We start from the raw sequence: 10841 nt of genomic DNA on the forward strand, positions 1-10841 counted from the left end.
CAGCCCGGCCCGGCCCGGCCTATTCCTGCTCCTCGCACCAAGCCAGTGGTGCACGTCGCCAGCCCGGCCTGGCCTGTTCCGGCTCCTCGCACCAAGTCAGCTGCGCCACTCCGGAGCCAGAGCAGTCCGCTCCACCGGGTTCTAGTCCAGCTCCGGTCAGCGGCTCCACTCCGGAGCCAGAGCAGTCCGCTCCACCGGTGCCTGATCCAGCTCCGGTCAGCGGCTCCACTCCGGAGCCAGAGCAGTCCGCTCCACCGGTGCCCAGTCCAGCTCCGGTCAGCGGCTCCAGTCCAGACCATGACGTCAGCCCCTCTCCAGGTTCGGGGTCTCCCACACCAGGGTCCAGACAGGGCCTGGCGTATCGTGGGAGGAAGGAGAGGGAAAGCAGCGCGCCGAGGTCCAGACCAGACCAGGGGCGCAACAGGGAGGCGGAGAGTGAGAGGTCGTCACGCCCCGAGCCAGATCCGCCTCCGAGGTGGAATGCCCACCCGGCCCCTACCCTGTTATGTTTATGTGGCGCGGTCGGAGTCCGCACCTTTGGGGGGGGTACTGTCACGCCCTGACTCAGGGGATGCTTAAATGTTGAGTCAGGGTGTGTATATTGTTTGTTGTGTGTTTTCTATGTTTCGATCTATTATGTGTAGATCTATGTTGGCCAGTGTGGTTCCCAATCAGAGGCAGCTGTAGCTCGTTGTCTCTGATTGGGGATCATACTTAGGCAGCCTATTGGCACTAGTGGATTGTGGGGATCTTGTTCCTTGTAAGGTATGTTGTGTGTGCTACCTTGGACTTCACATTTCGTTTCATTTATTGTTAAGTCGAGTGTTTATTACGTTAATAAACATGTACGTATATCACGCTGCGCCTTGGTCTGACCCGTCATTCAACGAACGTGACAACAACAAGCCCTTAAAACACACCACCAACTGGAATAGCCCACAAAGGCTGCATCTCTTTGATCCATCAGCGCTGAACACTTGCAACATTTTGGTACTAACGCCACACAAATGGGAGTTGAAGTGATAAATGCTACGATGGCGCGCTGCCACTTTCTCCAAGCAAATCTGAAGCGAAATGTGCTGGTTTGTTTTTGCCTTGTTTTGTTGTTTTAATCTAGCATGCTTCAAATGGCAGGCTCACATGCTGCAGTATCAGAAATGGGTAAAACTAAAAATGGAGGCAGACACACACAGACATGCATGTAGAGCTGTGATAGGATAATTCAGCACAGCAAAAGCCGCTGCCTGTGAGAACATTAGGTCAATGGCAAAGAGTTCAGAGATGACATATGGGTGGATAGAGATTAAGGGATTTTCATAACCTGGCCAGACAAGGAGTGATTTCAAGGAAAAATAAATACATCTCTTCGTCTAAGCCTCCACAAAGAAGTCCTCTAACTAACCAATGTCTTCAGATGTTGTTTAATCTGGATGCAAACTTTAGGAAGGAAGGAAGGTGCTGAGGATTGGATTGAGATTGCATACGATTAAATGTAAGACTTTCTATAATGTCAAGGAGATGTCACAAGTAGCCATACATCGCAATCTGACATACTGTATCTCAAAGGAAAGTCAGTCAGAGAACATGTCTTTGATTAATGTTAAATCTTTAATTAAATGATCATTGTGCGGTCTGAATCTGAGAGGGTGACGATCAGTCTCTGCTAATTATAATCATCATCATCTTGAACCCCATCATCATCACAATAAATGCTTAGTGTAGAAATAGAGAGCACCTGATTTCATGACATCATGCAGACATGCCCACTTAGAATGAATACAAAGCATCACCACTCCAATCTCAAGGGATTTTTTTCTAAACATCACCCTCACAAACTATTTACAAACTACAGAAGCTGCATTTAGACAGCTCGTTTAGGCAGCCGAATTCTGATCTTCTTTTCACTAATTGGTCTTTTGACCAATGGTACTAACGCCTGGTACAGCTCTGAAAAAGATCTGATGTATTGGTCAAAAGACCAATTAGTGGAAAAAATATCAGAATTGGGTGTTGGTTAATACATGATGTCAGCACCTTTTCAAAGATGGCCCTGGACTGGGGGACCAGCATCACTGGTGACAATAAATAAATATCAAATAAATAAATAATACATACATACATACACATATATATATATATATATACACATATATACACACACACATACACATCCATACATATACATATATATATATATATATATATATATATATATATATATACACACACACACGCAGGTCATTCTCCCTGTAAGCATTACCTAATCTCCCTGCCACTCCCCCAACCCACTAGCAATAACACTGTATTTAGTCTCTGTTATTCATGACCAGTTGTTTTGTCAGGGAGGACAGGGCTATTGCGTGAGAGATGACATGAGCTAGGGTCAGGTTTTACGGAGATTACCACGGGGATAGATCCAGGGTTCTTTGTCAATTGTTCCTTTGCTAAATCCCACTAATCTTACATTTTTTCCCTGCGCTCCATTTAAAGGAAACACATAGCTGGGTTGAGAGTGCTGTTATTCTGCTGTTCTGATGTTTGAGAGTGGCGGTTAAGGCATCCGCATGGCTGCAATGTGAACAAGTACATGCGGGGTGTTGAGTGGTGGTTTTATGATTAATCATGGGAAAATGGGTAGACATCACCTAACGGATCTAACATGCATCTTTGCATATTACATCAAAAGTGCTCTCTGGAAAACATGAAACTACTACAGGGTATTCAAGTCGCCTGTCTCCTATGAGAAAGTTAGAGGCACAAAGATCATACCCCCAAGACCTCTCACCATTACCAATAACAGGGGAGGTTAGCATTTATTTTTGGGGGGTATGATATTTATGCCTCCAACTTTCTCACTCACATAATTCACAATGAATTCATAATCATGGTAGCATCCACATTAACGTAGAAGTGTTCCGAAACATATTCTATTCTTATTTATAATAAAGGTGACTCCAGAATGCCACAATACATTATTTACCATTCATTTCTATTGGGCACAACATAATCTGAAACAACCAAAACAAACTGCAAATGGATCCAACAAGTTTGTAGAGTCACAAGCTTGATGTAGTCATTGCTTGCTATGAATATGGGACCAAATACTAAACTTTTGACAAAATGTAATACACTAAAAGTGAATTTGTACTTATGACACCTTCAAAATGGGGGGACTAGATATTTCTAAAACGGTAAAACATATGTATGGAAATACCCTCAAATACACTGCTCAAAAAAATAAAGGGAACACTTAAACAACACAATGTAACTCCAAGTCAATCACACTTCTGTGAAATCAAACTGTCCACTTAGGAAGCAACACTGATTGACAATACATTTCACATGCTGTTGTGCAAATGGAATAGACAACAGGTGGAAATTATAGGCAATTAGCAAGACACCCCCAATAAAGGACTGGTTTTGCAGGTGGTGACCACAGACCACTTCTCAGTTCCTATGCTTCCTGGCTGATGTTTTGGTCACTTTTGAATGCTGGCGGTGCTTTCACTCTAGTGGTAGCATGAGACGGAGTCTACAACCCACACAAGTGGCTCAGGTAGTGCAGCTCATCCAGGATGGCACATCAATACGAGCTGTGGCAAGAAGGTTTGCTGTGTCTGTCAGCGTAGTGTCCAGAGCATGGAGGCGCTACCAGGAGACAGGCCAGTACATCAGGAGATGTGGAGGAGGCCGTAGGAGGGCAACAACCCAGCAGCAGGACTGCTACCTCCGCCTTTGTGCAAGGAGGAGCAGGAGGAGCACTGCCAGAGCCCTGCAAAATGACCTCCAGCAGGCCACAAATGTGCATGTGTCTGCTCAAACGGTCAGAAACAGACTCCATGAGGGTGGTATGAGGGCCCGACGTCCACAGGTGGGGGTTGTGCCTACAGCCCAAAACCGTGCAGGACGTTTGGCATTTGCCAGAGAACACCAAGATTGGCAAATTCGCCACTGGCACCCTGTGCTCTTCACAGATGAAAGCAGGTTCACACTGAGCACATGTGACAGACGTGACAGAGTCTGGAGACGCCGTGGAGAACGTTCTGCTGCCTGCAACATCCTCCAGCATGACCGGTTTGGCGGTGGGTCAGTCATGGTGTGGGGTGGCATTTCTTTGGGGGCCGCACAGCCCTCCATGTGCTCGCCAGAGGTAGCCTGACTGCCATTAGGTACCGAAATGAGATCCTCAGACCCCTTGTGAGACCATATGCTGGTGCGGTTGGCCCTGGGTTCCTCCTAATGCAAGACAATGCTAGAACTCATGTGGCTGGAGTGTGTCAGCAGTTCCTGCAAGAGGAAGGCATTGATGCTATGGACTGGCCCGCCCGTTCCCCAGACCTGAATCCAATTGAGCACATCTGGGACATCATGTCTCGCTCCATCCACCAACGCCACGTTGCACCACAGACTGTCCAGGAGTTGGCGGATGCTTTAGTCCAGGTCTGGGAGGAGATTCCTCAGGAGACCATCCGCCACCTCATCAGGAGCATGCCCAGGCGTTGTAGGGAGGTCATACAGGCACGTTTAGGCCACACACACTACTGAGCCTCATTTTGACTTGTTTTAAGGACATTACATCAAAGTTGGATCAGCCTGTAGTGTGGTTTTCCACTTTCATTTTGAGGGTGACTCCAAATCCAGACCTCCATGGGTTGATAAATTTGATTTCCATTGATAATTTGTGTGATTTTGTTGTCAGCACATTCAACTATGTAAAGAAAAAAGTATTTAATAAGATTATTTCATTCATTCAGATCTAGGATGTGTTATTTTAGTGTTCCCTTTATTTTTTTGAGCAGTGTACAAAGGTGACATTCTGTGCTGTCACCTCATGAAACATTTCATCTCTAATCCAAAATGCTGGAGTATAGAACCAATTTAAAAGTTTTAGCTTCACTGTCCAAATAACTACGTAGGTGAGTGTATGTACAAGAACACAATACACATCCAAATGCAACCCAATCTAACCACATTTAAACAAGCTGCAACCACACTGCAATACAGGAGAGTGATGATAAGCACAGAAAAATACCTATCAATTAATTACATTTGCTTACCATCTATTTGACCGTTTACGGCTAAAAACATTATGCAGGCTTAAGTCAAACTTAGTTTCCACTAACCCACATAGGCAGACTGCCAGATGCAGAGTTTTAGAAAGAGAATGGGAGAGTAGGTGGGTTTTGAACTAAGTGGAACTGGGCTTAATGATTTGTGCATTCCAGACTGAATGGAGATATTGCTGTAACAAATTACCAGGATGTATTGGGAAGCCCATTGAATGGGTGTAAAGATGCCCTCCCCCAAAGTAAAACACTCCATTCTGCTTCAATTAGTGCATTCGGTCCTATTTCCGTCCTATTTGTTTTGCAGGGATTTGAATTGGATCCAAAGGACTCAAAATTATTCGAATTAGGAATCCAATTACAGTGGATGTGGGGGGTTAATTCTGAAAAGCACAAGTGAAATTACATTCAGTACTGAGTGAACAGTTGTCCCCTCTCAGTCTCATAATGATTATATTACTGAACTGTCAAAACAGCCATCAGGCTAGAGAGGGACGGCGGAATGCAGCATCAGAAGGCGCAATCACATCCCAGACAGACATGACACCCACAGGCAGAGTGATGACAGGATGTCACGTAAACACAGCCCTAATGTCAACTCTAACCACACCCTAACTCTCAATCCACATTCATTTCTGTTTGATATCAGCCAATGTGTGATTGAAAAGCAATAGTCATGCTCCATGTCAAGCATGTTGATGCTTGTATTGTCATCTCAAGTTAAGAGATTTTTTGCAAATGGTCTCAGATATTGAGCCTCATAACATATGAAGCAAAACAATACTACATTTCTCTCTGGGAAACAATAAAGAAGCTGGGTCAAGACTTCTAGATGAGTCATATGGAGCAAACAATGTCAAGTTTAACGTGAAATTATGCTGATTTATGGAGCAGGAAGGCCCACATCAGCATATATTGTGCAAACTGAAAACATAGTCTGGTCTATAGAGCATATAGGAAACATTGCTGCAACCTTAGTGTTACCTTAGAGGGCATAATGTGTTCCAACCTCATTTGTCAGACATCCTGGTGCAGCCATTGATAAATTCCTCTCTCAAGTACACTACCGGTCAAAAGTTTTAGAACACCTACTCATTCAAGGGTTTCTCTTTATTTTTACTATTTTCTACATTGTAGAATAATAGTGAAGAGATCATAACTATGAGATAACACATATGGAGTCATGTAGCAACCAAAAAAAGTGTTAAACAAATATATTTTATATTTGAGATTCTTCAAATAGCCACCCTTCGCCTTGATGACAGCTTTGCACCCTCTTGGCATTCTCTCAACCAGCTTCACCTGGAATGCTTTTCCAACAGTCTTGAAGGAGTTCCCACATATGCTGAGCACTTGTTGGCTGCTTTCCATCACTCTCCTTCTTGGTAAAATAGCCCTTACACAGCCTGGAGGTGTGTTGGGTCATTGTCCTGTTGAAAAACAAATGATAGTCCCACTAAGCCCAAACCAGATGGGATGGCGTATCGTTGCAGAATGCTGTGGTAGCCATGCTGGTTAAGTGTGCCTTGAATTCTAAATAAATCACAGACAGTGTCACCAGCAAAGCACCCCCACACCATAACACCACCTCCTCCATGCTTTATGGTGGGAAATACACATGCAGAGATCATCCGTTCACCCACACCGCATCTCACAAAGACACGGCGGTTGGAACCAAAATTCTCCAATTTGGACAACGTGTTTCTCGGCCCAAGCAAGTCTCTTATTATTATTATTCAATCAATCAACTGTATTTATAAATCCCTTTTTACATCAGCAGATGTCACTAAGTGCTATACAGAAAACCCAGCCTAAAACCCTAAACAGCAAGCAATGCAGATGTAGAAGCACGGTGGCTAGGAAAAACTTCCTAGAAAAGGCAGAAACCTAGGAAGAAACCTAGAGAGGAACCAGGCTCTGAGGGGTGACCAGTCCCCTTCTGGCTGTGCCAGGTGGAAATTATAACAGTACATGGCCATTAAGGCCAGATTTTTCTCCAAGATGTTCAAACATTCATAGATGACCAGCAGGGTCAAATAATAATCACAGTGGTTGTAGAGGTTGCAACAGGTCAATACATCAGGAGTAAATGTCACTTGGCTTTTCATAACCGGGCATTTAGAGGTTGAAATAGCAGGTGCAGTAGAGCGAGAGAGTTGAAAACAGCAGGTTTGGGACAAGGTAGCACGTCCAGTGAACAGGTCAGGGATCCATAGCCGCAGGCAGAAGAGTTGAAACTGGAGTAGAAGGACGACCAGGTGGACTGGGGACAGCAAGGAGTCATCAGGTCAGGTAGTCCTGAGGCATGGTCCTAGGGCTCAGGTCCTCTGGGAGGGGAGGGAGAGAGAGAGAATTAGAGGGAGCATACTTAAATTCACACAGGACAACAGATAAGACAGGAGAATAACACCAGATATAACAGACTGACCGTAGCCCCATGGCACATAGACTATTGAAGCATAGATACTGGAGTCTGAGACGGGGGGGGTAGAACCCCACCAGGTAGGATATAACCCCACCCACTTTGCCAAAGCACAGCCCCCACACCAGAGGGTTATCAACACACCACCAACCTACTACCCTGAGACAAGGCTGATTATAGCCCACGAAGATCTCCTCCACTGCACGAGCCCGAGGGGGCGACAAACCGGACAGGAAGATCACGTCAGTGACTCAACCCACTCAAGTGACGCACCCCTCCTAGGGACGGCATGGAAAGCACCAGTAAGCCAGTTACTCAGCCCCTGTAATAGGGTCAGAGGCAGAGAATCCCAATGGAGAGACAGGAACCGGCCAGGCAGAGACCGCAAGGGCGGTTTGTCGCTCCAGTGCCTTCCGTTCACCTTCGCACCCCTGGGCCAGACTACACTCAATTATAGGACGTACTGAAGAGATGAGTCTTCAGTAAAGACTTAAAGGTAGAGACCGAGTCTGTCTTTCACATGGATAGGCAGACCATTTCATAAAAATTGAGCTCTATAGGAGAAAGCCCTGCCTCCATCTGTTTGTTTAGAAATTCTAGGGACAATAAGGAGGCCTGCATCTTGTGACCGTAGCGTACGTGTAGGTATGTAAGGCAGGACCAAATCGGAGAGATAGGTAGGAGCAAGCCCATGTAGAGCTTTGTAGGTTAGCAGTAAAACCTTGAAATCAGCCCTAGCCTTAACAAAAAGCCATGGAAGAGAGGCTAGCACTGGATTAATATTGGTGTTCTTTAGTAGTGGTTTCTTTACAGCAATTCGACCATGAAGGCCTGATTCACACAGTCTCCTCTGAACAGTTGATGTTGAGATTTGTCTGTTACTTGAACTCTGTGAAGCACTTATTTGGGCTGCAATTTCTGAGGCTGGTAACTCTAATGAACTTATCCTCTGCAGCAGAGGTAACTCTGGGTCTTCCATTCCTGTGGCGGTCCTCATGAGAGCCAGTTTCATCATAGCACTTGATGGTTTTTGTTTCTTGAAATATTATATTATATATACAGTCATATTGACTGACATTCATGTCTTAAAGTAATGATGGACTGTCATTTCTCTTTGCTTATTTGAGCTGTTCTTGCCATAATATGGACTTGGTCTTTTACCATATAGGGCCATCTTCTGTATACCACCCCCTACCTTGTCACAACACAACTGATTGGCTCAAATGCATTAAGGAAAGAAATTCCACAAATTGACTTTTAACAAGGCACACCTGTTAATTGAAATGCATTCCAGGTGACTACCTCATGAAGCTGGTTGAGAGAATGCCAAGAGTGTGCAAAGCAGTCATCAAGGCAAAGGGTGGCTATTTGAAGAATCTCAAATATAAAATATATTTTGATTTGTTTAACACTTTTTTGGTTACTATATGATTCCATATGTGATATTTCATAGTTTTGATGTCTTCACTATTATTCTAGAATGTAGAAAATAGTAAAAATAAAGAAAAACCTTTGAATGAGTAGGTGTTCTAAAACTTTTGACCGGTAGTGTACACTTAAAAAGATATAGATGTGTTAACTCCTGGGGTTACTATCAAAGCTTTAGCTCAGTAGGCTAGGCAAAAGTACCCGACTAGATGTTCATTACTTCTCTCTCTAGTCGGAACGGTGCTATGACAGAATGTGGATACCGCGGAGCCGGCGTGAGATATGGCTTGAAAAACGTACTTCAATACAGGGATGGGAGACGGCGCTGTACTCGTAATTATCCCATAATGAGATAAATGATGAATCGAGAAGATTTAAATACTTTTATTAAACTGCCATTTTCGTCAGCATGCTAGACTAGCTAATGCTAAAGTAACCCATTGTGTTCCATGAAAATGCAACGCCTAGTGTTGGGGTGAGTAGCTACCGATAGTGTTGTCAAATTCAATGGGTTGCTTTAACATTAGCTAACCTAGCATTAGCTAGCCTCAGTTTACCCTCTCCAATTCTTACCCTTTCCTATACAGGAGAAGATACCAATCTGACCTGAGATGCATGGGCAACGTCATCCTACTCTCGCAAAAATGCCTGATGATCCATTTGTTTTTCCACCATTCATTTTTCCCATAGGGGATTTTAGAAACACTTTAAAAAAGGGCTGTGTTTCATGTAGGCTTACCCTGGCGTGACATTTTAATAACCATGTAAATCTCTCTCGGACAAGGTGTCTTATCAATATATTTGGCTCTATTTACTCTCAGATTCAAAAATGCTAATTAGCAGCAAAGCAAACTACAAATCCCTGCAAGCTCCTGCACGTCATCTCTAGCTGACACCTTTGCTAATAGGTATTGTATCAATTTAAAACTTGCCCAGGACAGTTCACAGATTTTTACCTTTACCCCGATTCGACAGTCTCGTCCAGATCATCATGGCATTTGTAATTCTTTACGATAACTACATTAGCATTTCATTTTGCGGGGTGAATACAGGTGAATGTTGATAAAAGTGACCTTGTCTATAGAGATTTACACGGTTATCAAATGTCATGCCAGGGTAAGCCTACACAAAACACAGCCCTAATTTTAAGTGTTTCTAAAAAAATCTATGGGAAAAATGAATGGTGGAAAAACGATTAGAACCATTTCCCTGTTTGACCGCTAGGTTTTATGGGTATTATGACTCATACTGTGGTACTCGGTGGCAAGAGACAGGTAATTTAATAGCAACCAAGGCTGCGTTTAAACAGGAAGCCCAATTCTGATCTTTTGCGAATAATTTGTCATTTGACCAATCAGATCTGATTTTTTGCCAATAATTGTGTAAACGCAGCCTTGGATGCTGTAGGTTATCAACACCTTACCTGGCTGAAAATCAGCACCCTATAGATGTGAGTATGTCAGAGCTCCATATTATCCATGTGACCAAATAATGTACAAAAAGTAAAATGCAAAAGGCATACGGAACATGGACTTTATAACTGTGACCTAAATATACATATTCTAACAACACAATAAACCCAAAAATCATATCATATTGTACCATTTCATCTGAATGGCAAGAGACAGGTAACTGAATTGCAACTTGAATGTTGTATGAAAATCTTACCTGGCAGAAGATCAGCATCCTCTGCAGATGTGTGTTGGTTGGTATGACACAGCTACATATTATCCAATAGGAGTGCCCTTAGGTGGTGAAACCCACAGCTACATATTATCCAATAGGAGAGCCCTCTGGTGATGAAACCCACAGCTACATATTATCCAATAGAAGGAGTGCCCTCTGGTGGTGAAACCCACAGCTACATATTATCCAATAGAAGGAGAGCCCTCTGGTGATGAAACCCACAGCTACATATTATCCAA

This window comes from Coregonus clupeaformis, chromosome 30, assembly GCF_020615455.1.
Source record: "Coregonus clupeaformis isolate EN_2021a chromosome 30, ASM2061545v1, whole genome shotgun sequence".
NCBI classification, from domain to species: Eukaryota; Metazoa; Chordata; class Actinopteri; order Salmoniformes; family Salmonidae; genus Coregonus; species Coregonus clupeaformis.